The sequence below is a fragment of the Pseudorca crassidens genome, chromosome X, assembly GCF_039906515.1.
Source record: "Pseudorca crassidens isolate mPseCra1 chromosome X, mPseCra1.hap1, whole genome shotgun sequence".
Lineage (NCBI taxonomy): Eukaryota > Metazoa > Chordata > Mammalia > Artiodactyla > Delphinidae > Pseudorca > Pseudorca crassidens.
In genome coordinates this window covers 28,482,222-28,509,712 of record NC_090317.1, presented here as the reverse complement: position 1 = coordinate 28,509,712, position 27,491 = coordinate 28,482,222, and the positions used below count along the sequence as shown (strand labels likewise).

General features: G+C 37.9%; 1 long non-coding RNA gene across 1 annotated transcript in view; it reads left to right on the top strand.

Annotated features, from left to right (window-relative positions):
• The first annotated feature begins 823 nt into the window (after positions 1–823).
• Positions 824–27,491, top strand: part of LOC137217342 (uncharacterized) — a 139,358-nt gene continuing 112,690 nt past the window's right edge. The window contains exon 1 of the long non-coding RNA XR_010940070.1: positions 824–854. This is a non-coding gene — a long non-coding RNA (uncharacterized lncRNA). The remainder of the gene's footprint in view (positions 855–27,491) is intronic.

The following is a 27,491-nucleotide window of genomic DNA, read 5'->3' as shown; positions in this document are numbered from 1 at the left end:
TGCATACTGTAAGGCCATGGACAGAACCATGTCTACACATTCACCTTCCCCTATATCTGAGCTGAAGCTTTGGTAGTCAGTGTTCTGAGGTTACTTAGTGTTTCCACCATGGGGCCCCACCCTAGCCTGCCCCACAGTGTTCAGGGTCTTTCCAAATTCCTTCTCTCCTATGAAATTTTCACTGTCCTTTGACCCATTCTTAGTGCAGATGTCAGTTGCTAGCTGGATGGAGTCACCTTACCTCTTTGGGTCTCAATTTCCTTACCAAATAACAAGGAAAATAATATTTCCTCCTTACCTGTGTCATCTGAGTGGTATGAACATATAAAGTAACAATGTGTAGTTTATAAAGTGTTTTATAGTTATGAGGTATTACTAGTTTTTTTCTAGGGAACTGCTTAATATGGCAAACAAATCCCTTTAGGGCCCTAAGGTTTTTTATAATGGTTTGAGTTACCTTTTCTGGGTTTCCCAGTTAAATTTTAGCAAAGACATTCAGTACCTTCAACCTAACAGAGTAATTCCTGTGGTGGGAATTTTAAGACTCTTGGCAGAACTGTGAGGAACAGATTTTTATTTGGGTATGGGAGAAGGAGAGGTTTTTAGGGCTTCACTATTCATTCTCTTTCTTTGTAATGTGGCTCACCTTAACTCTTTGTTCATCCTATGTAGCTGCTCCCTGTGCTGAGTCACAAATTGCTCAGGACTGCCAATACCTTGTGATGGCCAGTTTGGCTTGAAATGATTCGAACTGATCCCAGCTAGTTATAGTTCATTTGGTTCACTTCCCGAAGGTTTCTCAGTATAGTTCTCCTGTGCTGAAGCCCAGTAGGCAGCAGATCTCTGCTGCGCAGGTACAGTTGAATTGGGACAGTGTTTGATCGCCTGCTGATGTGTGTGACTGGGGGACCTATGCCAGTGAGGTGAAAGGTGAGGGTTAGATAGTGTACAGAAGCCCTCATTTGAAAAAGCTGGGGCCAAACAGGAAGGTGTCTGATTCATATGGAAACTTGCCCCAGTGTGTACTCAATGGGGCCCTTTTGTGAAAGTCTGTCAACAAGTGCCTTTTGCAGAGTTGTGAGAAACAGAGGTTGGTGTCTTTCCAGGCATTTTCTTGTCAGAGCCATCATTCCAGAAAATTATAGAGTGTGGATTGAAACTAAGATTATAGGTTTAAACAGCCCTCGCCTCTCTCTAACTAGGGACAGCCTAAGCAATGCCCAGAAGCTAAATTTGGTCTTAGTCATTATGAAAATTGAAAGTAATGCTTTACAATTAAGAGTTTGAAAACAGCCTTTAATTTAAATTCCATAAAATATTGATGGGGTGGGAGAATGTAATGCTGAGGGCTCAGGGGGCCTGTATTAAAGATAAGTAAAGGCTTTTAAAGCTTTGTCACTTGTTTAAATGTGGTTCAAGGGCCATGGCAATCTCAAGGCTTTGAGATTGGTTGGTTATCTCAGGTCCTGTGAAATGGAGTCTTCAACATCCTTGTAGCAAGAATCACTAGAATCACTGCCTAGAAAGGCAAAATGGAGGCTAGGATTCTAGACAGGTAAGGTGGACTTTAAATAAATGAAGCTTAGAAATAAAGAAAAGTAGGTTTAAGAAATAGGGATATTCTGGAAGGACTGAGGAAATTTAAAAAATATAGAAAACCTGTCTTATCCTGAAATGTAAAAAAGGAAGGAGTAATCAAGACAGAGTGCAGGTGGGACCAAGAAAAAAAACAAGGAAAAGCATTGGAAGACATCCTGTAACTCCCCACTCAGCAAGAGAATCCCAGCCTCTCAAGACATTGAAAAAATCCTGGACATCACAATCTCTCCCTAATTTGGAAGAGCCAGAACTAAAAGGGAAGGTAGCAGGACTCTGATGTAGAGACTATCATATTGTGAAGGAGGCTGATCTGAGTCTGGCCATGGTGGAGAAATTTCACTAAATAGAGGAAGTAGAGAAAAAGTTCCTTTGCCAGCATTGCTTGTGGCTCTGGCTTCCTCTTCTTTACCTTTAGGCTCTTAGATTACTGGAAACTAGCTTATGCTGTGTATGTTTGGAAGTGTGAGTGTTATATTTATGTTTTCTTTTTGTTTTGAAGTTTGCAATGTGTAGGTGTTTTATTTATTTATTTTTTATACAGCAGGTTCTTATTAGTTATCTATTTCATACATATTAGTGTATATATGTCCTTCCCAATCTCCTAATTCATCCCCCCCCCCATATTTATGTTTTCTAAATGGTGTATATGTGTGTGTTTGGGGATGGAGGAAAATGGAAGAAAGACGCATCTAAAGTCCTACCATCCTAAGATAACCGTTTTAGAATGACCATCCTTTTGTGTGGCTCATAATGTGTATATATATATATATGTATGTTACTTTTTGTAAATGGTATAATAGTCTAAGCTTTATTGTTTAAGGACATCTTTTTTTTTTTTTTTTTTTTTTGCGGTACGTGGGCCTCTCACTGTTGTGGCCTCTCCCGTTGCAGAGCACAGGCTCTGGACGCGCAGGCTCAGCGGCCATGGCTCACGGGCCTGGCCGCTCCGCGGCGCGTGGGATCTTCCCGGAGCAGGGCACGAACCCATGTCCCCTGCATCGGCAGGGGGACTCGCAACCACTGCACCACCAGGGAAGCCCCAGAAGGACATCTTTTGAGGGACTTGTCCTTACCCTCTTCTCTTCCTTCTTGTTACACTCCCCCAAGATGACCAAAGTTAACAGCCTGACATATATCCTTCTATACATTTCTCTAGATTAATTTCATATCATTCAAACACACACACAGGTTTGTTTGGTCATTATTTTATAAAACTGGTTAGTATGTTATACATTTTCTGTATCTTTTATTTATTAATCAGTACCTAATGGATTTGGTGAATTTTACACAATTCTCAATGACAGCACAGTAGCTCATGATATGAATAATGTACCACAGTCTATTCGATCATTTCCCTATTAATTCATTGTATTTCTCGTTTGTTGCCGTAACCATTGGTGCTGCAGTAACTATTCTTGTATTAGTTTAAACCATATGAAATTGCTATTTTTGTGTACCAAAAATAGCCAACCATCAATAAAAAATACTAGAATGTAAAAAAATAAATCAGAAGCAGTAGGGATCAGGTTTGAGAATGTGGCAAATAAAATCATCAATTAATGCAGAGAAAAAGAACAAGGAGATAAAAATATGAGAAAATCAATAATAAATATAATAGACTAGAGAATGGAGAACCAACATGTGGCTAATCTGTATATCTGAAGATAAAGAATAAATGCAATAGAAGCAATAATAGAAGAAAACATCTCCGAAATAATGACTGAATCTGCAGATCAAAAGGGATCACCAGGTACCAGTCAAACTAATAAGATGTGACTGACATCTAAATAATCCTGGTAAATGTCCTGAATTTCAAGACAGAAGAAGAAAATCTACAGGAACCCACTTAATAAAAAAAAAGAAAGCAAAAAGAAACAATAAAACCCCAAAATAAACAGGTCACCTCTAAATTAAAAAAATAGGATAACCCTAGATTTCAACATGATATTAAATGTCATAAGACAATGGAGTGACATTTACATTTTTTATAGAAAAATATTTTGACCAAGGAGTTCTCTACCCTGACAGTGCAACATAAAGATACCTTCAGAAATGCAAGAGCTCAGAAAATGCACCCTCTGTAGAATCCTTGGAAAAGGAAGGGGGCAACTCAAAATAGATTCAAAGCAACTGAAAACAGTGAAAAATAAAGACTTTAAGAATGTGGACTATGTTATAAAAAGATTGATGCATACATTGACTCCATTTAAACATAGAAGTATTGTAAAAAATTTTGTAGATAAGGTGATAACAAACAGAATACAGAAATCATTAATAATCCTTGAAAGAACAGACAACATTTTAAACATTGAAAATACAAAACTAAGTCTAAAATCTCATACTATGCCACCATTACCTGGAAGAAATGGGGATGGGGAAGGAAAGTACAGAAGGAATTAGTAGATACTGTTTCAAGGAGAACTATAGATTCAAATTATTTTAGTTTTAAGGGTAACCTCTTGCAGAATTAAAAGCAGAAAGTATACTTTCAAATTGCTAAAGCAGAAAAAAATCAAAGAAAATCCACATTAAAAAAGGAGATAGGAAGAAAGCATAATTCAAATACAACAGCAGAAGTAAGACCAAGCGATGCCAATAAATGTGTGTGAGTAGGACAGAGATTCTCAGATGGACTTAGGAAACAATATTCAACTACAGTTTCTGTAGTTTGTGAAAGACACATCTAAAAGTTACTATTAAGGGTGAAAGGTAGAAAAATTATGTATATGTATAATATATATATATATATATATCAGCAAATCAAAATAGAAAGAAAGCATATAATAAAGTGGAATCTAAAGCAACCACATTCATAAGATGAGGCAGTTAATTTATTAATTTAGCATTGCTATAATAAGGTAGTCACTAGCTACAATGTGGCTATTTGAATTTAAATTTAATATAATTAAAATTAAATTGAAAACGTTCTGTTCCTCAGTAATACTAGACACATTTCAAACGCTCAGTGGCCACATGTGTTTAAGTGCTCAATAGTCAGAACATTGGACAGCACTGACATGATTTCATCATCTCGGTTCAGTTAGAAAGTACTGGTAAGGAGTACACTGTATATTAAGAGTGTAACATTTATGAACCCTAATACACAAAATATGATCCATTCAAATGTAATAATTTAATCCTGACAGATACAAGGAGAAACTTACAGAATGCCAGTGGTAAAAGGGGACAGAATGTGTATCTTTTTTTCTATGACAGATAAAAATGCAAAATGTATATAATAATATAGAGGGTCTGATTATTTTAATTAATAAAGTTGAAGTAATCAATTCATGAAAAAATTCTTTTTCCTAAAGAACTATATCTTATTTTGTAGTACCATGTGACATTAAAAATGTAATCACATATTGACCACAATGTAAACCTCAGCTCCAAAAATCAAAGATAGTACATCATTCAGTAGTATTTGCAATTAATAATAGATGTACAAATGGAAACCTTCCACATAGAAAATTCAAAACACGATTTCAAAAAACTTCTTGGTTTGAGAAGGAAAACAGAAGCCACAGTATCAAAATACTTAGAAAAATAACAATAATGAGAATACTATGTGTCCAAATCTAAGAGGGATTGACAAGCTTTAATCAGAGGGAAATTCATAGCTCTACAAAATTTCTTTTATTAAATGTTAAAGTTCCAAAGTTAGAACATCATAAATATAAGGGAAAATATGAGGAAGGAATTAATAGGGCTATAAGCAGATATTAATGAACTAGAAAAAAAGAAATCCAGTGAAACCACATGCAAATCTGAATACTTTTTCTTAAAAAAAATGTAGGGGGGACAAAATCCTAGCCTAATAAACCTAAGAGGGGAAAAATCCTCAAAATTAAAAATGGAATATAACTGAAAATATGGAGGAGAGTTTCAGAATTATACAGAAGTCATGTACAACTTCATGCTTTTAATTTGAAGATCTCAGTGATAGATACTTTTTTCAAAACATAAATTACTAAAATTGTTCAATAAGTAGAAAGCCTTACAGATGGGATAAGCAAGAGGTAGTACCTATGGGTATAACTTTCCAGATGAAGTGTGTTCTAATTCTTTATTTTTATTTTAAGCATTAATTTTTAAACACTAATTTTATTTTTATTTAGCTAAAAAACACAACTTAAAATTTACCAGTCTAATCATTTCTAAGTTTATTTAGTTCAGTACCATAAGTCTATTCACGGGATTGTGCAACCAATCTCTAAAACATTTTCATTTTGCAAAACTGCAACTCTGTACCCATTAAACAATAGTTTCCCTTCCCCACCCCACCGTGACTGCCCCCTGCCCCAGCCCCTGGTAACCACGATTCTACTTTTTGTTTCTATGAATTAGACTCCTTTAGATACCTCATATAAGTGGAATCATACTGATTTGTCTCTTTGTGGCTGGCTTGTTTCACTTAGCATGTCATTTCAAGGTTCATCCATGTGACAGGATGTTCTTCCTTTTTAAGGTTGAATAATATTCCATGTACCACATTTTAAAAAATCCATTTATCCATTGATGGACATCTGGGTTGCTTTTTAAACTTTTACACATATTTCATTTACAAAAATAATATTTCATAATGCACAATGTTCTGCATCTTGCTCATTGATATAAAATATTGAGTATGTAGGAAAAGAACTTTTCTTCATTGGACAGTGGATACATTATCAGTAACTAAAGACTTATAGAATGTATCCATCAAACCTGTCAATTTAGATGTTTAAAAACAATGGAAATCAAGAAGAGTGTATTTTAACTAAGCAGACAGGTCTGGGGGGCCCAGTATCCTTGATATGGATTTATTCAGATTGTGATGAGGGTGGAATTTGTATAGGTAATAATTAGAATTGTGATGGAAAGTACTCTTTTTATCCATTGCTTAATAAAGGCCTGCTTAAATTAGGGATCATTGTGAAGTGAATTCAAACCACATCTCAGCCTACTTACTTTATGTGTACACTGGGAAGATAACTTTCTTCCCCAAACCTTAATTTTCTCATATTTAAAAAAATGGGGTAAAACCTACCCATTTTTTCAGCTTTGTGAGGGAAAATGTGACAAATTGATTAGAAAATATATTTGATACACAGTAAATTTCTTTTACAATTCAGGTTATCCACTAGATTTTCTTTACCCAAAGAGGATCTTGTGTTTCTTTGTTCAATAAAAAAAGTTATTGAGCAGTAATTTACATACAGTGAACTGCATATATTTAAAGTGTACAGTGTGTTGAGTTTTGACATATTTATGTATCTATGAAATAAGGATACGGAATGTTTCTATTACCTCAGAGTTTCCTTGTACCTCTTTACGGTTCATCTCTCTCTTTACCCTTTCCCTCAGGTAGCCATTGATCTCCTTTTTATCATTATAGGTTAGTTTGCCTTTTTGAAGTTCTAAATTAATCTTATGATCTATTCTTCTTTTTTGTCAGTCTCTTTTTACTCAGTGAAATGATCTTGAGGCTTATCCCTGCTGTGTGTATCAGTACTCATTCCAGTGTATTGCTGAGTAGTATTCCATTTATCCATTCACCTGTTGATATACTTTTGGGTTGTTTCTAGTGTTTAGGGATAATGAATAAAGCTAGTATGATCATTTATGCACAAGTTTTGGACATAAGGTTTTTTTTGGGGGGGTGGGTAAATATCTAGGAGTGGAATTGCTGGTCATACAGCAGTTCTATTTTTAGTTTTTTGCAAAATCTCCGTACTGTTTTCCACAGTGGCTGCAGCAATTTACATTCCCACCAACAGTGTATGACGATTCCCTTTCCTCCACATCCTTGCCAACAGTTGTTATTTGTAGACTTTTTGACAATGGCCATTCTGACTGATGTGAGGTGATATCCCACTGTGGTATTAATTTACATTTCTCTGATGATTACTAGTGTTGAGCATCTTTTTATGTATCTGTTGGCCATCTGCATTTCCTCCTTGGAAAAATGTCTATTCAGTTCTGCCCATTGTTTTAATTGGGTTGTTTGTTTTTTTTGATGTTGAGTTGTATGAGCTGTTTATATATTTTGGATATTAACCCCTTATTGATCATATCATTTGCAAATATTTTCTACCATTCAGTAGGTTGCCTTTTCATTTAGTTCTCCATAAGTATGTGCATTTATTTCTGGGCTCTCTATTCTGTTCCAGTGATCTATGTGTCTGTTTTTGTGCCAGTACCACACTGTTTTGATTACTGTAGCTTTGTAGTATAGCCTGAAGTCAGGGAGCATGATTCCTCCAGCTCTGTTCTTTCTCAAGTTGTTTTGGCTATACGGGGTCTTTTGTGTTTCCATACAAATTTCTGAATTCTTTGTTCTAGTTCTGTGAAAAGTGTCATGGTTATTTTGATAGGGATTGCATTGAATCTGCACATTGCCTTAGGTAGTATGGTCATTTTAACGATATTGATTCTTCCAATCCAAGAACACCATATATCTTTCCATCTGTTTGTGTTGTCTTCAGTTTCTTTCATCAGTGTCTTATAGTTTTCTGAGTACAAGTCTTTTACCTCCTTAGGTAGGTTTATTCCTAAGTATTTTATTCTTTCTGAGGCAATGGTAAATGGGATTGTTTCTTTCATTTTTCTTTCTGATAGTTTGTTGTTAGTATATAGAAATGCAACAGATTTCTGAATATTAATTTTATATTCTGCAACTTTACTGAATTCATCGGTGAGCTCTAGTAGTTTTCTGGTGGCATCTTTAGGATTTTTTATGTATGGTAAGTATCATGTCATCTGCAAACAGTGACAGTTTTTTTTTTTTTTTTTGCGGTACGTGGGCCTCTCACTGTTGTGGCCTCTCCTGCTGCGGGGCACAGGCTCCGGACGCGCAGGCCCCATGGCCATGGCTCACGGGCCCAGCTGCTCCGCGGCATGTGGGACCTCCCAGACTGGGGCACAAACCTGTGTCCCCTGCATCGGCAGGCGGACTCTCAACCACTGCACCACCAGGGAAGCCCAACAGTGACAGTTTTACTTCTTTGTTTCCAATTTGGTTTCCTTTTATTTATTTTTCTTGTCTGATTAGGATTTCCAATACTATGTTGAATAAAAGTGGTGAGAGTGGGCATACTTGTCTTGTTCCTGATCTTGGAGGAAATGATTTCAGCTTTTCACCATTGAGTATGTTGTTAGTGGGTTTGTCATATATGGCCTTTACTATGTTGAGTATGTTCCCTCTATGCCCACTTTCTGGAGAGTTTTTATCATAAAAGGATCTTGAATTTTGTCAAAAGACTCTTCTGTATCTGTTGATGATCATATGGTTTTTATTCTTCAATTTGTTAATGTGGCATATCATATTAGATATTTAATATTTTAATAAACTTTTAAACTGTGTTCCAAAGCAGTTGTACTGTATATTTTCCACTAGCAGTATATGAAAGTTTTAGTTTTTCCACAGCTTCTCCAACTCAGTGTTGCCATTCTTTTTATATTTAGACATTACAACGGGTATTTGGTGTTATCTCATCATGGTTTTAATTTACATTTCCATAATGATCAATGAGGTTGAGCATTTATATATTTTTTGGCATTTATATATCTTCTTTATGAAGTGTCTTTTCAAATATATTGCCCATTTTTCTATTGTTTGTCATTCTAGCATTGACTTATAAGAGTTCTTCATATATTCTGGGTAAAAGTCATTTGGCTGATATGTGAATTGCAAATATTTTCTACCAATCTATAGCTTGCTTTTTAAAACATTTATTTATTTATTTATTGTATTTATTTTTGGCTGCGTTGGGTCTTTGTTGCTGTGCGGGCTTTCTCTAGTTGCGGCAAGTGGGAGATGCTCTTCATTGTGGTACACGAGCTTCTCGTTGTAGTGGCTTCTCTTGTTGCAGAGCCACTGCATTGTGGGCTCTAGGCATGCGGGCTTCAGTAGTTGTGGCACACGGGCTCAGTAGTTGTGGCTCACGGGCTCTAGAGCACAGGCTCAGTAGTTGTGGCATACGGGCTTAGTTGCTCCGCAGCATGTGGGATCTTCCCGGACCAGGGCTCGAACCTGTGTCCCTTGCATTAGCAGGCAGATTCTCAACCACTGCACCACCAGGGAAGCCCCTATGGCTTGCTTTTTAGAATACACTTTATTCATGAATTTAGATAATACATATACTCAGTACAAAAAAAAAAAAAAGAATGCAGTGTATACAGAGTACAAAATAAATTTCCCCCTTCACCTGTCTCCTGGCTCCCAGATTGGTCTATACTTCCAGAGATTGTCAGAGCAAGCATTGCATAAGTGTTTCTGCAGATGGATTTGGGGCATTAAGAGGGAGAGTTGTCATGGTGTCATCTTGGATCCTGTACAGTGGAGCTGCACAGAGGGATGTGGAAACCTAAGCAGAAATACACAGGAGGTCTACTGCCAGATGCCCAAGGGTTGAAGATAGAGTCCCAGTTAGCAATCTAAACTCCTGGTCCTAGAGCAACGAGAGCTGCATCTGCTGGGTCATGGGAACAACAGAAGAGATGGCCCGTTGAAGCAATCCAGGAGATATGGTCCACTTTAATTATCTGCCAGGTTCTAGGCCCAGACTCAAAAGAGCCCTGTGTTAGTCAAGTAAGAACTATTTTATCCCTCAACTGCCCCCACCTCTTTGACCTGGAGCTTCCACTATAAGGGTGTAGGAGAGAGCACGATCAGGGAGAAAACATGCTAGCAGAAGGAGCTGCTACATTGCAACCTCGCACCCTGAGCTAGGAGAGATTTAATTTAGGTAAAGTTGGGATTTTTCATTATTACTGGAAATGATTGAGCTGAAAAGTCATAGGCCTATTGGAGTTTTTATCCATGAACAAGGGAATAGTCCTCTCATTGAATTAAATTTTATTGGGATGTTGGGAGAAAAAATTGCATTTTGATCAGAAGACACATTTCCAGTCAGTGTACTAATTTCATAAGTACAAATGTGTATATATAATCTCTTCACACACATGCACACACACATTTATACCATACCTACCATTCTGCACTTTGCTTTTATCACTTAAAATATATAGAGATCATTTTATACCCATATGTAGATATGCCCTACTAGTTTTTCTTTCGTTATGGCTTCATAATATTCCATTTTATGGATGTACCATAACTTATTTAAGCAGTCCTCTATTATGGACCCCTAAGTTAAAACTCATCTACTTCTATATAGCAGAGGAAATTATCAACAAAATGAAAAAGCAACTTATGTAATGGGAGAAAATATTTGAAAACCACATATGATAAGGGGTTAATATCCAAAATAATTAAGGAATTCATACAGCTCAATAGCAAAAAACCAATCCTATTAAAAATGGACAAAGGACTTAATAGACATTTTTCAAAAGAAGCTATTCAAATGGCCAACAGGTACAGGAAAACATGCTCAACATCATTAATCACCAGGGAAGTGCAAATGAAAACTTCAGTGAGATATCGCCTCACACCTGTTAGAATGGCTATTATGAAAAAGACAAGAGATAAGTGTTGGTGAAGATATAAAGAAAAGGGAGCGCTTGTACACTGTTGGTGGGAATGTAATGGTTCAGCCGTTATGGAAAACAGCATGGAGGTTCCTCAAAAAACTGAAATCAGAACTACCATATGATCCAGCAACTCCACTTTTGGTTAAATACCAAATCTGAAGGAAAAGAAATCACTGTCCTGAAGAGATATCTGCATATCTGTGTTCATTGAAGCATTGTTTACAATAGCCAAGACACAGAAACAACCTAAGTGTCCATCGATGGATGAATGGATAGAGAAAACATGAAGCGCGCGCGCGCACACACACACACACACACACACACACACACAGAGGAATATTATTCAGCCATAAAAAGAAGGAAATCTGCCTTTTGTGACAACCTGGATGGACCTTGAGGGCATTATACTAAGTGAAATAAGTCAAAGACAGATACTGTATGGTCTCACTTATGAAATGTGGAATCTAGAAAAACCAAACTCATAGAAACAGAGAGGTGGGGAGTCGGGGAAATTGGGTGAAGATGATCAAAAGTTACAAACTTACAGCTATAAGTAGATCCTTGGGATGTAATGTACATCATGATGACTATAGTTAACAATACTGTATATTTGAAAGCTGCTAAGACAGTAGATCTTAAAATTTCTCATCATAAGAAAGCAAATTTATAACTGTGAAGTGATGAATGTTAACTTATTGTGGTAATCATTTTGTAATACATACATAAATCAGATTGTTATGTTGTACACCTAAAACTTATACAATGTTATATGTCAATTATATCTCAATAAAACCGGAAAAAGTAGAACTCATCTTTTTTTTTAGTTGTATGTAAATTTGTTAACCATAATAGAATTGTAGAAAAGCCTCAGTGGTTTAGGTATACTTCTTTTAAAAGGAGGAAAAAGCAGTATATATTTTGGTATAGCCAGATGTGATATTAGTGGTGCTAATAGGAAAAATTGTAAGAGTTAATAGCTTGAGGTCTATTTCTATTGTAGTTGTAACCAAAAATTGGTTAAAATTTAGTCTCTGTTCTTTTTTTTAAATTGAGATATAATTGACACATGATTAGCCATAGTGTGGACCCTAAACCAGGTACCAGGTACACATTATAAATCTTCATGTTTACTTTAAACATGCTGACAGCCTAGTTCATCTTGACCCACTGCCTTGGGATTGTAGAATAACATCATAATCAGTAACTATGTAAACAGTCCTATAGTTTAGTTCTCAAAGTTTGAATAAGGGTCATTGTCATGGGTACAGACATCCTCTTAATCCTCCATTTTTTGAAGCTGGTCTGTTGACTCTGCATGAGTAAAGACAAAATAAATCTACGTCATTTTACTCCTACCGCCTTTTTCTGCCATCCTACTCTTTCTTCTCCTAATTGTAGTTAGTTATATTATTTTCTTGCTTATTTGTTTAGCTTTACACTTTTAAATATGCCTATACATTTGATTTGATTTATCAGTCTTAGATGATATCCTTTGGTCACCAACTTTAAAGTATGAAGAAATCAATACACCCTACCTTTTCTCTCCCTCCCTATCTTTATTTTTTTAGTTATATAATATTTTGCATTTTCATTTATAAGATTTCTACCTTACTCTGTAACCGTAATTTCCAGGGTTATTTTAATCTTAGTCCTGTAGTTAAGTGGTTTCCGTGCTCAATGTTAATGCTCTTGCTAGAGAGTCTCCATCCATCTTTTGAATAGGCTGACATTTGTCCTGCAGCAGTTTTTTCAAGGTGCGCTTACTGGAATGTTATTCTATAAATTCTTGTATAATCTAACACATTTGTTACTTTTGTTCATGAAAGACTATGTAGCAGATTATGGCTGACATTTTCCTTTTTCTGAAGATTTTGTGGACAGACATTCCTTCACTTTCTTGTAGTGTTGACTGTTGCACTGGAGACATCTGAGGCCAGCCTAATAATATTCCTTATCAGTGTCTTTCTCTTTTTTTTGTCTAGATACCCAAAGCGTTCTTTGTTCTTGAAATCTAGTTATTTTACTAAGATATATTTTAGTGTTGAGTGTTCTGTGTCAATTTTTCTAGGGTCATGGTATGTTTTTTCAATCTATATATTTGGGTTTTTTGTTCCTGGGGAGATTTAAATATTTTCTAGTCCATGTTTTGTTTTATTTTTTATGCTCCTCAGTTGTATTTGTTTTGGATCTCCTTTGTCTATCTTTTACGTATCTGTTGTGTTATTTTGAATCCTGTTAAACTTTTTGTTCATTTCCATTTTTTTAACCTTTTTTTATCCTGTATACCATATATTTCTTACCAGCTTTTCAACAGTATTAATTCTCTTTTGTGTTATTTGCAGTGTGGTTTTATTTTCTTCTTCCATTGTCTTTTTTTTTTTTTAGTTTATCAGTAAAAAGTTTTATTCTTATATATCATTTTCTCTAGGAAACTTTCTCTGACCCCTCAATTGCAGCTCTTACAGCCTTCGGTGCTTTCCTGATTATAGCACATCACACAGATTTGAAAACTCCTGTTTGTTTGTCTGGAAACTAGACTCGAAGCTTTGCGAAGTCAGGGACTGTGTTTATTGTTCTTGTTCAGTGATGCATCCCCAGCATCTGGCTTGTAATAACCCTGCCATTTATGCCCTGAATTGTCTGGAAGGGCTTCGAGATGAAGCTCATCACCAGAAAGAACACAATCTTGTGAGTCTCTAATTATGAACATGCACTGAATTTTTAGCATGGTGCAAAAAAGAGTTCTGTACTTTTTCCAGTTGTTCAACTTACAGTTCTGAGTTACATGAATGCTCTAGGAGTCCGTTCTTTCCCTAATGACCCTCCAGCTTCCATTTTCTATCTTTTGCCTTCCCCCAGTGTTCTGGCTCTTTATCTAATAATCAAAGCCATGGACTTTCATTTGAGACTTTTTTCAGGGAATATTGAGGATGATTTTGTAGAATAGTTGATTAAAGTCTTTCTTGGAAGCAGGCTTAAATCCTTCAGTTGCTTCTGAGTGGTACGTGTATGTGACAGATATTTTTCTTATTAATATTGGTGGCTCATTATTTTGCTAAAGTTGTCACTCATCACTAAAGATGCTAATAAGAAAGAAGGTAGATAGGGATGAGGGGTGAGAAATTCTGCTCTGCTAATTCTAGGAGGTGCTCAGTAAATACTTCTTGAGTGAAAGAATGAGTAGTGTAACTAGGAGTGATGCTTGCTTTCTTTTTTCTGTGTGTTTGCATGTGTGCACACATGTGTACACATTTTTCAAGTATTCGTCAATGTGTATATAAAAAGTTTGCAATAAGAAACGTTGTTTTAAATTTTAAAACTTAAACTGTAAAGAAAGACAATTTAAGTGGGGCTTATTACCATCCCATTACCACCTTACATGGTATGAACTGAGAGACTCTGAAAGATGCCTCTTACCAAACTGATCTTCCATACTTGCCTCAGGGCCTGCAACTCCACCATCCTTTGGGCTGAGGTGTTAAGACATTTGAATGATTACCGGTTATATCCTGGCTTCGTGTAGCAACCCCTGCCCATTTAAATACTTTTAACATGTTATGATTCTTTTTCCTTTTTCATACCCTTCTTGTATCGTCACCCGTTTGCCCCTTTCGGTTAGGCTGTTGCTTTCTTAGTCACTTTATTGTTTTTAAGCTATCCAGCAGGAATTAGAGAAACAAACAGCAACAAAATAAAACAAGTGGGCAGGGACTGGAGGGCCTAACATTTGGAGTGTCAAGCTCTGCTTACTAGCCCCAGACACATGAGCTGAAGCCAAACAAATAACAGTTCTTAGGTTGACATTCAAGTCCTATAACCCTAATCTGCAGCTCCCTGAATATTACCTTTGGTCTCTCCTATGTTTGTGCTTCTCTGAAAAACTGTGCATCTTGTTGTGGGTAGCTTTGTGTGGGGGATTGTGATGGAGATGCATTCAGACTTCTTAACCCTCTCCAGCTCTGCCCTGGAGAGTCTGGTAGCTGCTGCTGCTGCTGCTGCTGCTGCTCATGCAAGTTGTTTCAAAGGGAATGCCTTCTTCCTAGCTTCTCGAAATCCTACAGTTTTTAAGGGTCTAGCTCAAATCCTACCATCCCCATGGTGTCTTCTGTGAATTCCTCAGTGTTCTTTTGGTCTCTGAACCTGACTATCTGGATTCAAATCCAAGCTTCATCACTATGAGAAGTGTGACCTTGGACAAGTTACTTAAGCTCTCCGTGCCTTGGTTTTCTCACCTATAAAGTGAGAATGGTAATAGTGCCTACTTTATCAAGTTGGCTGTTGTGAGGATTAAATGGGTTAATATAGGTAAAAGACTGTGGACACTACCTGGCAAAAAGAATAGCTCCTGCTCAGCAATTATTAGATATTATTGCTATTATTCTAATGTGGTTTATAACATACAGTTAATTTTTTGGTTAGGTTTTTATGGCTCTACTTTATCTTCTTAAGTGATCTTGGGGTAATGTAATATAATGGAAAAAGTGTGAATTCTGGATCCAAACTGCCTGAGTTTGGGTCCTAGCTGAGGTACTTACTAACTCTCTCTCTCTGATCTTGGACAACTTTTTAACCTTTGTGAGTCTTGGTTTCATCATTGTATAATGAGGATAATTATACCAACCTACTGCAGAGAATCTTTGTGGGGATTAAATGAGATAATGCTTATAGAGTACCAGATACAGTAGATGCTTCCTAAATGGAAATGCTATTATTATAAATTTTAGTATCCATAGTGCCTAGGCCCAGATTAGGCACTCATTATATGTTTTCTAAATGGTCTAAAAGTGAAATATTCTGCTTTTTCAGGCATCTGTCTTTTGTGTTATTCAGGGACAGAGTGAACAGAAAGAGATGACTGCATCTTTGAGCTCTTAAAGTTAACTCCAAGCTCAGTATCTTTCCTACCTATCAAGCTCTGGCCCTTTTTCTTGTGTTAGGTCCAATGATGATGATGATGAGGAATAATAATAAGAGCAACTACTGTTCATTGATTTCTAACTATGTGCAGTGTATGTGCTAAATGCTTTACATAAATTATCTGTAGTCTCATTTCCCTGCATGCTACATTCTCTCCCTAAGTATTCTCATCCATTATCTTGTCTTCAAATACCATCTATGCCATCTATGTGCTGATGACTCCCAAATTCCTATCTTTACTCCTAGACATGAGGAGCTAGACCTGTATAGCTCTTCTGAGCTCTAGACCTGTATATCTAACTGAAAATTTGACATTGGTGTTTGGATATTTCAGAGGCAACTGAAACCAAATGTTTCAAAAGTGAACTGTGCCTCCTACAGTGCCTGCCACCTCAATTCCATTCTGCTTTTCCCTCTGTGTATCCTGTCACTACATGGCACCACCAACTATTCAGTTGCATCCCACATTCAGAACCTTGACAAATTCTGTTAGTTTTTCTCCCAAAATGTATAATAAATCTGTCTCTTTCCTTCTTCAATATCACCATCATAGTGGAAGCTACTGTCATTTTCTCTGCGGATTATAATAGCTTTCTAACTGGTCTCACCTCTCACATACTTGTTCCGTTTTAATCTGCGTCTATACCTTGGTCAGATTTTTTCTTTTTACTTTTTTAAATGAGGTATGACATACATATAGTGATATGTACAAAGTGCATTAATCTCAAGTGTATAGCTTGATTAATATTTCCATATGTATATACTCATGTAACTATTCCCTACATCAAAATAGACTGTTTCCAGCACCCCAGAAGGCTTCTTTGAGCTTCCTCTTAGAGGTAACTGCTATTCTGTAGTCAGATTTCTAAAAGTGATCATTTGGGGGAAAGAAAAAAATGAACAAATCTTGAACTCCAGTTAATGATATGCATGGTGAAGTATTTAGGGTGAAGTGTATTGAAGACTGCAACTTACTTTGAAATGCATATGAAAATAAGGTGGACTGGATGCATAGAAGGATGACTAGATGAACCCACAGGTGATAAAACAAGTCTAATAAATGTAAATTATAGACTCAGTAGGTGGTATGTGGGTGCTTACTGTAAAATTCTTTGAATATTTTGGTAACTTTGAAAATGTTCATTATAAAATATTGGAAAAGGGGGATCTTTTGCAAACACAAAAGCACCTTGTTGTAGTACCTAAAACTCTTCAATGGCTTTCAATTGTACTTGATATAAAATATATAATCTTTAATATATCCTGAAAGGCCCAATATTGCTCCTAACAGACCTGTCCACTTTGTTCTCCCTCCACTCTCCCATCTCCCTCACTGTTCAAGCCACACTTGCCTTTTTCCAGTTCCACCAATATACGATGCTGAATGAGTGAATAAAAACAGCAAAGGTGTCCTAATAAGCAGCACACAACAATGAAAGCAACCTGGAGAGAGGGCAATTTTTCAGAAATACGGTCTCAGGCAGGTAGTATTGTGGTTAAAGGTGGGCAAGAGGCCTAGTTTCTAGTTGTAAAACACATCCAGCCATCAATTATTACTGCCCTGCTGTAAACATGAAGTCAAGTTATAGCATAGAGGGGACACTGTTGTCTCCCCCTTGTGACTGTAAGTTCCATGAGGGCAGAAGCCATGTCTAGCTTTTTCTCTGATGTATCTGTAGCACCTAGCACAGTCTCAGCCAGCTATGAAATAGACATTCCCTAAACATTTGTTGAATGAAATAATCTCATTATATCCTTATAACAGACCTATGGGATAGTTACCAATTTGACCCACATTTTTAGGTGAAGAATCTGAAGCTCATCCAAGGTAAATACCTCTCTCAAGCCCACACAGCTAGTAATAGAAGAGCTAGGATTCATACCCAAGTTAGTGTGACTCCAAAGCCCAGGCTCTTAGGTGCTCTTTGCCTTCCCTAATGTGAATATTCTACTCCTTGTGGAAGTCACCCTGAGAGTGAAAAGGGCAGGGCTTGAGAGGGCATAGGAGAGGAAAGGGTGGTTATTTAGGTGCCACTGGGGTGATTTCCCTCCCCCATAAACTCCGTTCTATTGGCGCTGGAAGCTGCAGTTTGGAGTCCACACCTGGAAGTGAGCAGTGCCCCTGCTGAGCCAGCACTCCTCCTTAAATTGGTGATTCATTTTGGCTAATCACCTTAGTTATATTCATTAGTTTTCTTTTCGTTAAGCCAAATGTAATAACTGCCATTTTGGCTGGGTGTGGGGTTACGGTTGTGTAAAGCACTATGATGGAAAAATTGCTAGCATAAATGAAAAAGAATCTTCCCTAACCAAACCAGTTTGAGAAACTTACAAAATGAGGAGATCCATAGGCAGTCTCTGTGGCCTGACTTTGCACTGGCCTTTGGACCAAAGCACTCTCTGGCCCTGTGCCTAGGTGGAATAAATAGCTGCCCTCCTGCTGTGAAGTGAGGGGGGGGGTGCTTAGAAGTCCTTGATTACCATCAAGTCTTCCCCCTTATATGTGCCACAGTATTTGAAACCTTCACTGCTTCAGGTTAAGGGACCTAAGGCCTTATTAAACTTTAAATGTATCCTCTTGGGCCACCCGAAGTCACTATCAGCCATTACCATTTTATTAGCAGCTCTTGCCCTATTTCTTTATTATCCCTCTTCCTCAGCTTTTCCCAGCTGAGCCCATATATATCCAAAAGTACAGATTTGGTCATGCCTCCTGAGCCAGTCCTGAATGAGAAAAGAAGTAATAATCACAATTGTTAACATTTATTGAGTGCTTATTGTGTGCTAGGTACCCTATTAAGTACTTTACATGTATTATATCAATTTAATTCTTAGAACAACTCAGTGAGATTTTTATCATGCTCATTTTGTGGAGGGTCAAATAGAGGCACAGAAAAGTTAAGCAAATTGCCTAAGGTTACATTTGGTTTGGACAAACTAGGATTTTAATCCAGATGGTTTGATCTCAGAGCTCAGTATCTTAACTGTCATGCAATATGGCATTTGTCAGCCTCAGTCTGACCATTTGAAATTGTCTTATTGTTTATCTCCAAATGTGGTATACTTGTGAACTCTGAACTCCTACATGATCTTTAAGTCACAGCAAGAGAAGAACAGAGGCTGAGGAAAACAAATGGGTTTCAGAGTTGGCCTAGTGGAAAGCAAGGGTAACCAAGCAGTTGTGTTGCAGTTTTCTAAGTAATTATTATAAGAACTAACACTTATTGTGGACTTATTCTGTGCCAGGCACTGTGTTATGTTCATTATTTGTATTAACTTATCTGGAGGCAATAGTTTCAGAGGTCTAGCCTAGGTCTGTCTCCATCTTATCATTATCATTACCATCTAGGATAGGATCCTATCAGGAACACTGACTCAGTTAACTAGGGCTCTAATACTCTAAAACATCTTGCCAGTACCTTCTTGGGAGGTAAGAAACTGCTCTCTTTTGGTTAGCTGCTGGTTTGGGGACTTGTTATATATGGAAGAATCAGATAGAACCTGACTACTGACTAAGTGTTTGATTACTTCTTGGATTATTTGCTGACTTAGTCACCGACCTTATTGGATAGTAGACCAATGTTTTCAGGTTTAGGACAGAAACCATCATATCCTATGGGAGACTGAGTTGCCCTCTCGTAAACTGGCCTTTGGGGCCAATTTCCCAGTCTCTATACAGACTAGTCTTATCATCTTTGCAATTCACAAAGGTGCCTTCTTGGCAAGGCCCCAGCCTGCCTTGGGCCTAAGCCTCCTTGAGTTATGCCAGTGACCATTCAAACAGAAGACAGCTACTTAGACCTTTTTCTTGATGGAATTTTTAATTTCTTTTATGCTCTTTAGTGGAAATCAGAGAAGAATTCAGAAGTCCAAAGAATCATATGAAAAATATATTTCCATTTAGACAATAAAAACAACTATTGCATTTTGTTTTTATTGAGGTATGATTGACAAATAAAATTATATATCCAACTTTTGCATTTTGAAGCTACCTTGGCAGAGTGCTCTCCTCCATTTTACATCCATCCACAAAGCACCACTAACCACACTTTTCCTCCCTACTTGACTCAGTTAGAAGGATGCTTTAGCATACTTATCTAAAGATACAAAAGGTGGCACATAACACCATTATGTTTGAATAGTCTCAGGTAAAAGGTCTGGTTTTACTTTATTTTTAAAAAAAGGTAGTAGTCCTACCCATTCTTATTAAAACATGTGCTCTACATCTTCATTATATTCACATAGGTGGGATATCTTGCACAGAGCTAGCCACACACTGATGCCTAGCCCAGTTATATTTGCTCATTGGTGAGCTGGGGGAAGGGTAGAGTCTGTTAAGTGATGGAGAACAGCTATATAATTCATATGTAGATTAAACTCATAACCTTGGCCTCATGAGCTTTATGCCTTAACATACTGAGTTAACCATCAGGTTTACAAACTTGCTCATATATGCAAATTACATTCTCTTTACCCTGTTCCTCCAGTGCCAATTTGCAAGTGCATTTTGAGTCATGTGCAGAAACTACCTTTATGCAGATGGCAAGAGCTCTGAGACCAAAAACCATGAAGTGCCTTCTTAAAATGTGAGGTGTCATAAAATTTTGACACAAGGGTGGTTAGGTATACAAAAGAAGTATCCTCTGTCTTGTGATTTGCAGGACAAAAAAATAATGCTCATTTTATACTTGGAAATTTGGCTTTTATGAAGTCAGAAAGATAGGTAAAGGAAGAACTAGCTCCATCTTAGGCCAGATTCGTTCAGCATGCCATCACTCAGCAATACCAAGGGATCAGGATTGTATCTCAGTGTGTACATGAGCCAGTTTCTTCAGATGAACCCAAACTATTACCCTTGACCCTCAGTGGGATTTCCCTGAACAGCTCTAAAGATGAACAAATTGTATGTGACTTACTAAACCTGTTTCTAGATCAGTGTTTCTTAAAGTATGATCTATAAACCACCACTATCAGAACTGTATGGGGCATATGTTGAACATGTAGACTTCTGGACCTTACCCTAGACTTATGAGTCAGAATCTCTGGAGGTAGGGTCCAGAAATCTGCACATTTAACACATGCTCCTTTTCTAACTACTGCTCAACACTTTATATAGTTTTGCCTCATTTTGGAATGCTTTTTCCTTTATCCTTGCCTGTGGAACTCCTGCTCATCTCCCAAGACCCAGCTCAAAGGTTGTCTCCTCAGGCCATGTTGGTACACTTCCCTCATTTCCACCAGATAAGTTGGCTATGGAATGGGGAACATGGGGCATCAGAACTAGGGTCCAAGGAAGAGTTGAGAGAACTGAAATGGGATAGTATGGGAAGAGTTGGAAGATGGACTTTGAGTTTTACAGGGAGATTCTGCGCTGGGTTTCACGTGTACTGCAAGGGAGAGAAGTTGGATAAACCAGCAGCAAAGTAATAGCAGATATGATTGGTCAGAGCATTGAATTCCAGTCACATAGCAACCATGTTTGAGGGGGAGGCTTGGTGGCCATATCAGGACAAGGAAGTAGGAGGAAAACAGAGACAAAATGCCCACTTGACAACAGCCTCAGGAGTAGGGAAGGATAAAATTATTTTAAGGACTTCAGAAAATACTTGTATGAAACTGGATAAATATATTACTTGCACATGTATGTAGCCTTATTGAATGTATATATCCTGGGATTCAGTTACTATTTGTCACCATGTTTTCTCAACCATCAGTAGTGAAGTATAGCTATTGTCATGTGGAAGTCTGAGAAAATGTTTGATGGTAAAGAGGGGTTCCCATATTTTCTGAAAACAACTAGAAACTGTTAACCTAGTGTTGCAGTCAGTTTGGGCTGCTATAAAAGAATACCATGACTGGGTGGCTTATGAACAACAGAAACTTGTCTCTCACGGTTCTGGAAGCTAGAAGTCTAAGATCAGGGTGCCAGCATGGTTGGGGTTCTTGGTGAGGGCCTGTTCCCTGGTTCTTCTTGCTGTGCCCTCACAGTGGTGGAAGAGGTGAGAGAGCTCCGTGGGCCTTTTATAAGCATATTAATCCCATTCGTGAGAGCTCCATCCTCATGAACTAATCACTTTCCCAAAGCCCCATTTCCTAATACCATCACAGTGGGGGGTTTAGGATTCCAACATAGAATTTTGGGGGGGGACACACAAACATTTAGTCCCTACACCTAGTTATAAGATACCACAGTGTACAAAGTTTAAGTCTGCCGAAAAGAAAGGTGGAAGCCAGTCATTGCTGGCCAGTTAGCTCCTCAGGTAAAAGATAAATACCAGCAGGACTGGGCTCGGCTATGGTGAGAGTAGAAGCAGCTTACTTTCTCCTCCAGGGTCACCATTCTGGGACTCTTTGTCTTATGTCCATGCTTGTCCTTCCACACATGTCATTCCTCTGGTACCCAGCAGCGCCTCTATAGGTGGTGGACTGTGATCTCTTACTGCCATGGGACATGACTCTACCAGAGAAACTTTGGTTTGTGCACGAGTCTTTTTACCTTGAGCTTTTACTCCTTTCCTACCAAGCTTCTGTCATGCTAAATGAGGTACCTGACATCCATGAACATTAGGCCTATCTCCCAGCAGTTATAAGGAGACAAAAGAAATGACAAAAGGTCACATATTGGTAAAAATAGCATTGGGTGTCATAGTGCACATTGCTTTGAAATACCAGAGCCTTTATATTTTTCAAAAGCCAGTTAATGATCTGCCTCATTTTAGGAAGAAAGCATCTAATTGGACTAAAAGGACTTGACAGAGAGAGACTTTCATCTACAGATAAACTACTTTGTGACATGGAATGATCTAGTTGCCTTGAGCTCTCATTAATCTGTGTTACTCAAACTCACCATGTACGGACACGATAAATAGTTTTAGTTTTTGGGAAGTGCAGCAGCTATGTAACCCCTGAGGCTCTTAGCGACTACCAGGGTTCTCATGCAATCATAGAATGACAGAGCTCATTATTTTCCAAAACCCTCATTTCATACTTGGGGAGACTGAGGCCTGGAGAGGCCTCGAATCGTAAAATATCAGTGTTTGAAGCCATTCTAATCTAGTCAAGGAGCTAGCTCAAACTCACCCAGTTAGTTAGCAGATGAGGCAGGACCACATTCCTGAGAGAATATATCATCATGGTTATGTTTAAAGTTTTGTACTTACTATGTTCCCAGCACTGTTATAAGCTCTTTATAAATGTTAACACCTATGAGGTGTTCACAACACACCTATGAGGCTGGTAATACTATTTTCAGCTCCATTTCACAGAGAACAAACTGAGTCACAGAGAATAAGTAATTTTCCCATCATCACCCAACTACCAAATGTTTTTTAAACCTAAATCTCAGTGTTTTGAGATTATTGGAAGGATTAACAGAAATCATACCTGTGAGGTTAGTAGTAAAGGCTTCGGATGAGTGTAAACTCTCATAATTATGGTTATTTTTACCACATGTTGTAGTGGCAAAAAGTAGATTCTGAAGTTAGACATATCTGAGTTGCAATTCAGGCTGTGCCACTAATTGGTTGAGTGATCCCTGAGAGCCTCACTTTCCTCATCTGTGAAATGAGTATGATAAATATTTTACAGGGCTGATGTGGAGATGAAATGAGATGATCTGTGCTAAGCATCTGATGCAATACGTGGTATACAGCAGATGCTCTCTTCGTTTCCTATGGCTGTTGTAACAAATCACCACAAAGTTAGTGGCTTAAACAACGCAAATGTATTATTTTACAGTTAGAGAAATCAGAAATCTGAAATGAGTCTTACAGGGCTAAAATCAAAATGTCAGTGTGGCTGGTTCCCTGTAGAAGCTTCAGGGAAGAATTCATTCCTTGTTTCTTCCAGCTTCTGGTAGTTGTTGATATTCTTTGGCTTGTGGCCACATTAGTTCAACCTCTGCTTTAGTTGTCACATCGCCTTCTCTTCTCTGTCGTAGTATCTCCCTCTGCATCTCTCTTCTAAGGATATTTGTGATGGCTTTTAGGGCCCATCTCAAGATAATCCAGGACAATCTCCTTATCACAAGATCCTTAATTTAATCATACCTGCAAAGTCCCTTTTGTCATATAAGGTAACATGCGCAGGTTCCATGGATTAGGACCAGATATCTTTGGAAGACCGTTATTCAGCCTACCAGATGCTTAGTGATTCTTCTTATTAGAACCCAGGTCTTCTCAATACAGGGATGTTTCCTTTACATTTCACTTTCTTAGATCAACTTCCCATGGGCACTGTCTATAGAGCATTTAGAAACAATAATGAAACTAAAAGTTGATCTGCATTTTATCACCATATAGCAAAAATTCTAAACAACATCAATGATAAAATATTCTTTCCAACTGGGCAGACCTCTTGCTGCATCCCCCACTTTTGGCATATAGCTCCTCAGGACTGACTGTGAAGTCCTGGGAACCAGAGATAAGGAGCGATTTGGGCACAGTACTGTCTCCTGTCCTCTACTTATTTCACCATTTATTCTTGTACCCAAGTTCTCTTCTATAACTGAATGGGGTGTCATCTTACCCCTTATCCAAGGGTCCTGAAGGATGCTTTGAGGATAACTGGCAGGTGAAACGGGATGGTGTCCTTTACAACATTGGACAGCAGTCCCCCCCACCATTCTCCTTACAAAGGGCCTCACAAGAAAGGTTTAGGAGATGGATTCAGAGCTTCCCATAGCTCTTAATTTAGAATAAAAGAAATTATTCTTTATTGCCAGGAAATGAGGCAGAGATTGCCTGGTGGGAGGGTACATAAATTACTGTTATGACAAATGGAAAATGAAGGCACAATTAGAAGATGAAGGAAAGATACAAGGAAAGGAAGACTTACTCAGTCCCTCTGTGGTCTTTGTACCTATAGCTGAAATCTAGATTTTCAAAAAGAGTTTTAGAACCAGAGACTATGAGAGCTGCAAGAGACCTCACAGATCATTCATACTGAAGCCATCATTTTCCCTTTGGGGTAGATGAGTCCCCAAAAGGAGAAAAGACTCATCCAAAGTTCCACAATGAGGCAGGGGCAGAAATGTATTATGTTTTAAGAGGCAGATCACAATTTGCACAAGACGTCTCTCTTTCTCTCTCACACACACTCACACTTGCAGTCATACACACTTGTTTCCTTCCCCTTGTCCATTAATTGATTTTTAAAAAATTATTCTCCAAGGATGTAGCAACCATATTTTACTTATTTTTATGGCTGTACTTTGGCATTCTTTTTACTGTGGCTCAGAATGCCAAATGTAAAGAGTGGCAGTCCTAGTGATAGAATAATCTGCAGCTACTTACCTCAGTTGATTGGAACACACCTTTTTAAACTACATGCAGAAAGCCTATGAGGGCCATAATTGTGGCTTAGCACCTGTCAGGAACCGGGTAGTTTAAGTCTGTACCAGGGTCTCAGACCGTATCCTTATCTTGGGCATCCTTTTGATAAAAGCCTTTTGTTGGACTCAATTAGATAGAGTAAATACACAAGCATATATACTGTACTTCACTTTATTGTGCTTTGCAGATATTGCACTTTTTACACATTGAAGGTTTGTGGCCACCCTGAGTTGAGCAGGTCTGTTGGCACCATTTTAGCACTTGCTCACTTCATGTCTCTGTGTCACATGTTGGTAATTCTCAAAATATTTCAAACTTTTTTATTATTACTATAATTGTTATGGTGACCTTTGATCAGTGATCTTTGTTACTACTGCAAAAAGATTATGACTCGCCGAAGTCTCAGATAATGAACGGCATTTTTAGCAATAAAGTATTTTTTAACTAAGATATGTACATTGTCTTCTTGGACATAATTCTATTGCCCACTTAATAGACTGCAGTATAGCATAAACATAACTTTTATATGCACTGGGAAGATAAAAAATTCATGTGAGTCACTATGTATTGCGATAATCACTTTATTGTGGTGGGCTAGAGCCTAATCCGCAGTGTCTCCTAGGTCTGCCTGGATGGAAATCTCTTCCTGCACCTGGAAGGGCAACTTGGTGCTCATATTAGCTTGCCAGTAGCCCTTTAGTGCCAGCTTTAGAGGTGAAGGCAGATTGCCAGTCTCCTGGGGGCATGTTAACTTAAGCATCTGGCACACTGCTGGGTATTTTTAACCACACAGCCACCCAATCCTTATAGGTAATCCACATTCTTGAGTCCATCACTACACTTATAGCAAAATAGTTACCATTGTGCTCAACAAAGCTTGGTCTGAGTGTGTGGTCTGGGAGGTAGCAGTATAGGAAGGCAGCTGGATCTATACCTTCTCTCTTGTTATTCATTCAGCATCCCTCTTACTGGAACCTGTGCATGCCTAAGTCTTAACCCTTATTTCCTAATCTTTTGCCTGATTCCTTGGCCCTTTATTGCTTTGCTCTGCCTCTAGGCCAGGTTCGCTGCTGGCTGAGGCTTGACATCACCAGCTCTTAAGCTGGTGGGTATCCTGGTCTTCCACACTTGATTCAAGGAGAGCCACTCTGCTTATATGTTTCATGGACCGAGTTGCTATGTAAGATATTTTTTGTTTCAGGTTGGGTTGAGGGGAAAGTGCATATTTCACTGCTAGAGAAAAAAGATCAGTTTGAATGTCACTGGCCTACTGGATGGGTAAGGGATCTTGTATGATTCTGTTTTAGGTATGTATTGGAGCCTCAAACATTTCTCAGCATGTTTAATGTTTGATACGGTCTTTTTTTGTCAAAACACTCAGACATAGAGGGTGAATTTCCAGGAGGTTTTTGGAATAATAAAGGTCTGGTTCCTTTGACGGCCCATGGAGAAATGTTTTAAGCATTTTCAAATTATTTTGTTGCAAGACTTTTAGAAGTATTCTTATCTAGGATGGGATGGAAGAGTCAGATTAGGCAATAACCAGTAGTAAGATCCGGTGCATTTGTGAAAGCCAAGCCATTCCACTTGCTGGCTGTTTACCTCTGCTTCTGCTGTATTATTTACAAGTCGTAAAATGGCATTAATATAGAGAAAGTTGATAATAGTGGTGTCAGAAATGATCAAAGAACACAATAAACAAATGACAATAAGAACATTAAAGTTTATGAGCTGGTGGAGATTGAACACATGCTTTCAACATTGAAACCTCTTTTTGTTTGAAGAGGAGATTAGGGATAATTGTTTTGTTCTTTAAAAACGACACTCTTTAAACACCACAAGTTTCTCAGCCTGTTTGCTTGAGTGAAGTACATGGAAATTGAACACTAATGCTCAGAAATGCTTGGAGTAGGTGATAGGTGGTGTAGGAGGGAAGATGGCAGAGGGGGAAAAAGATGTTGTTTAAGGCTTTATGAGCAATTCAGTCTTAAAAGAAATTTGCATAAAATGTCTTCCCTAATACATGGCATGCTATGGTTTATCTACTTTATAGATCAACTGTATATTATTTTGGTCAATGAGCTGGTTGGAATAGCTGAAAACAGAGCAAACCAAGGAAATTAAATTCTTTATATGTGTTTGAATTTATATTGGCATTCTAAAAGCGAT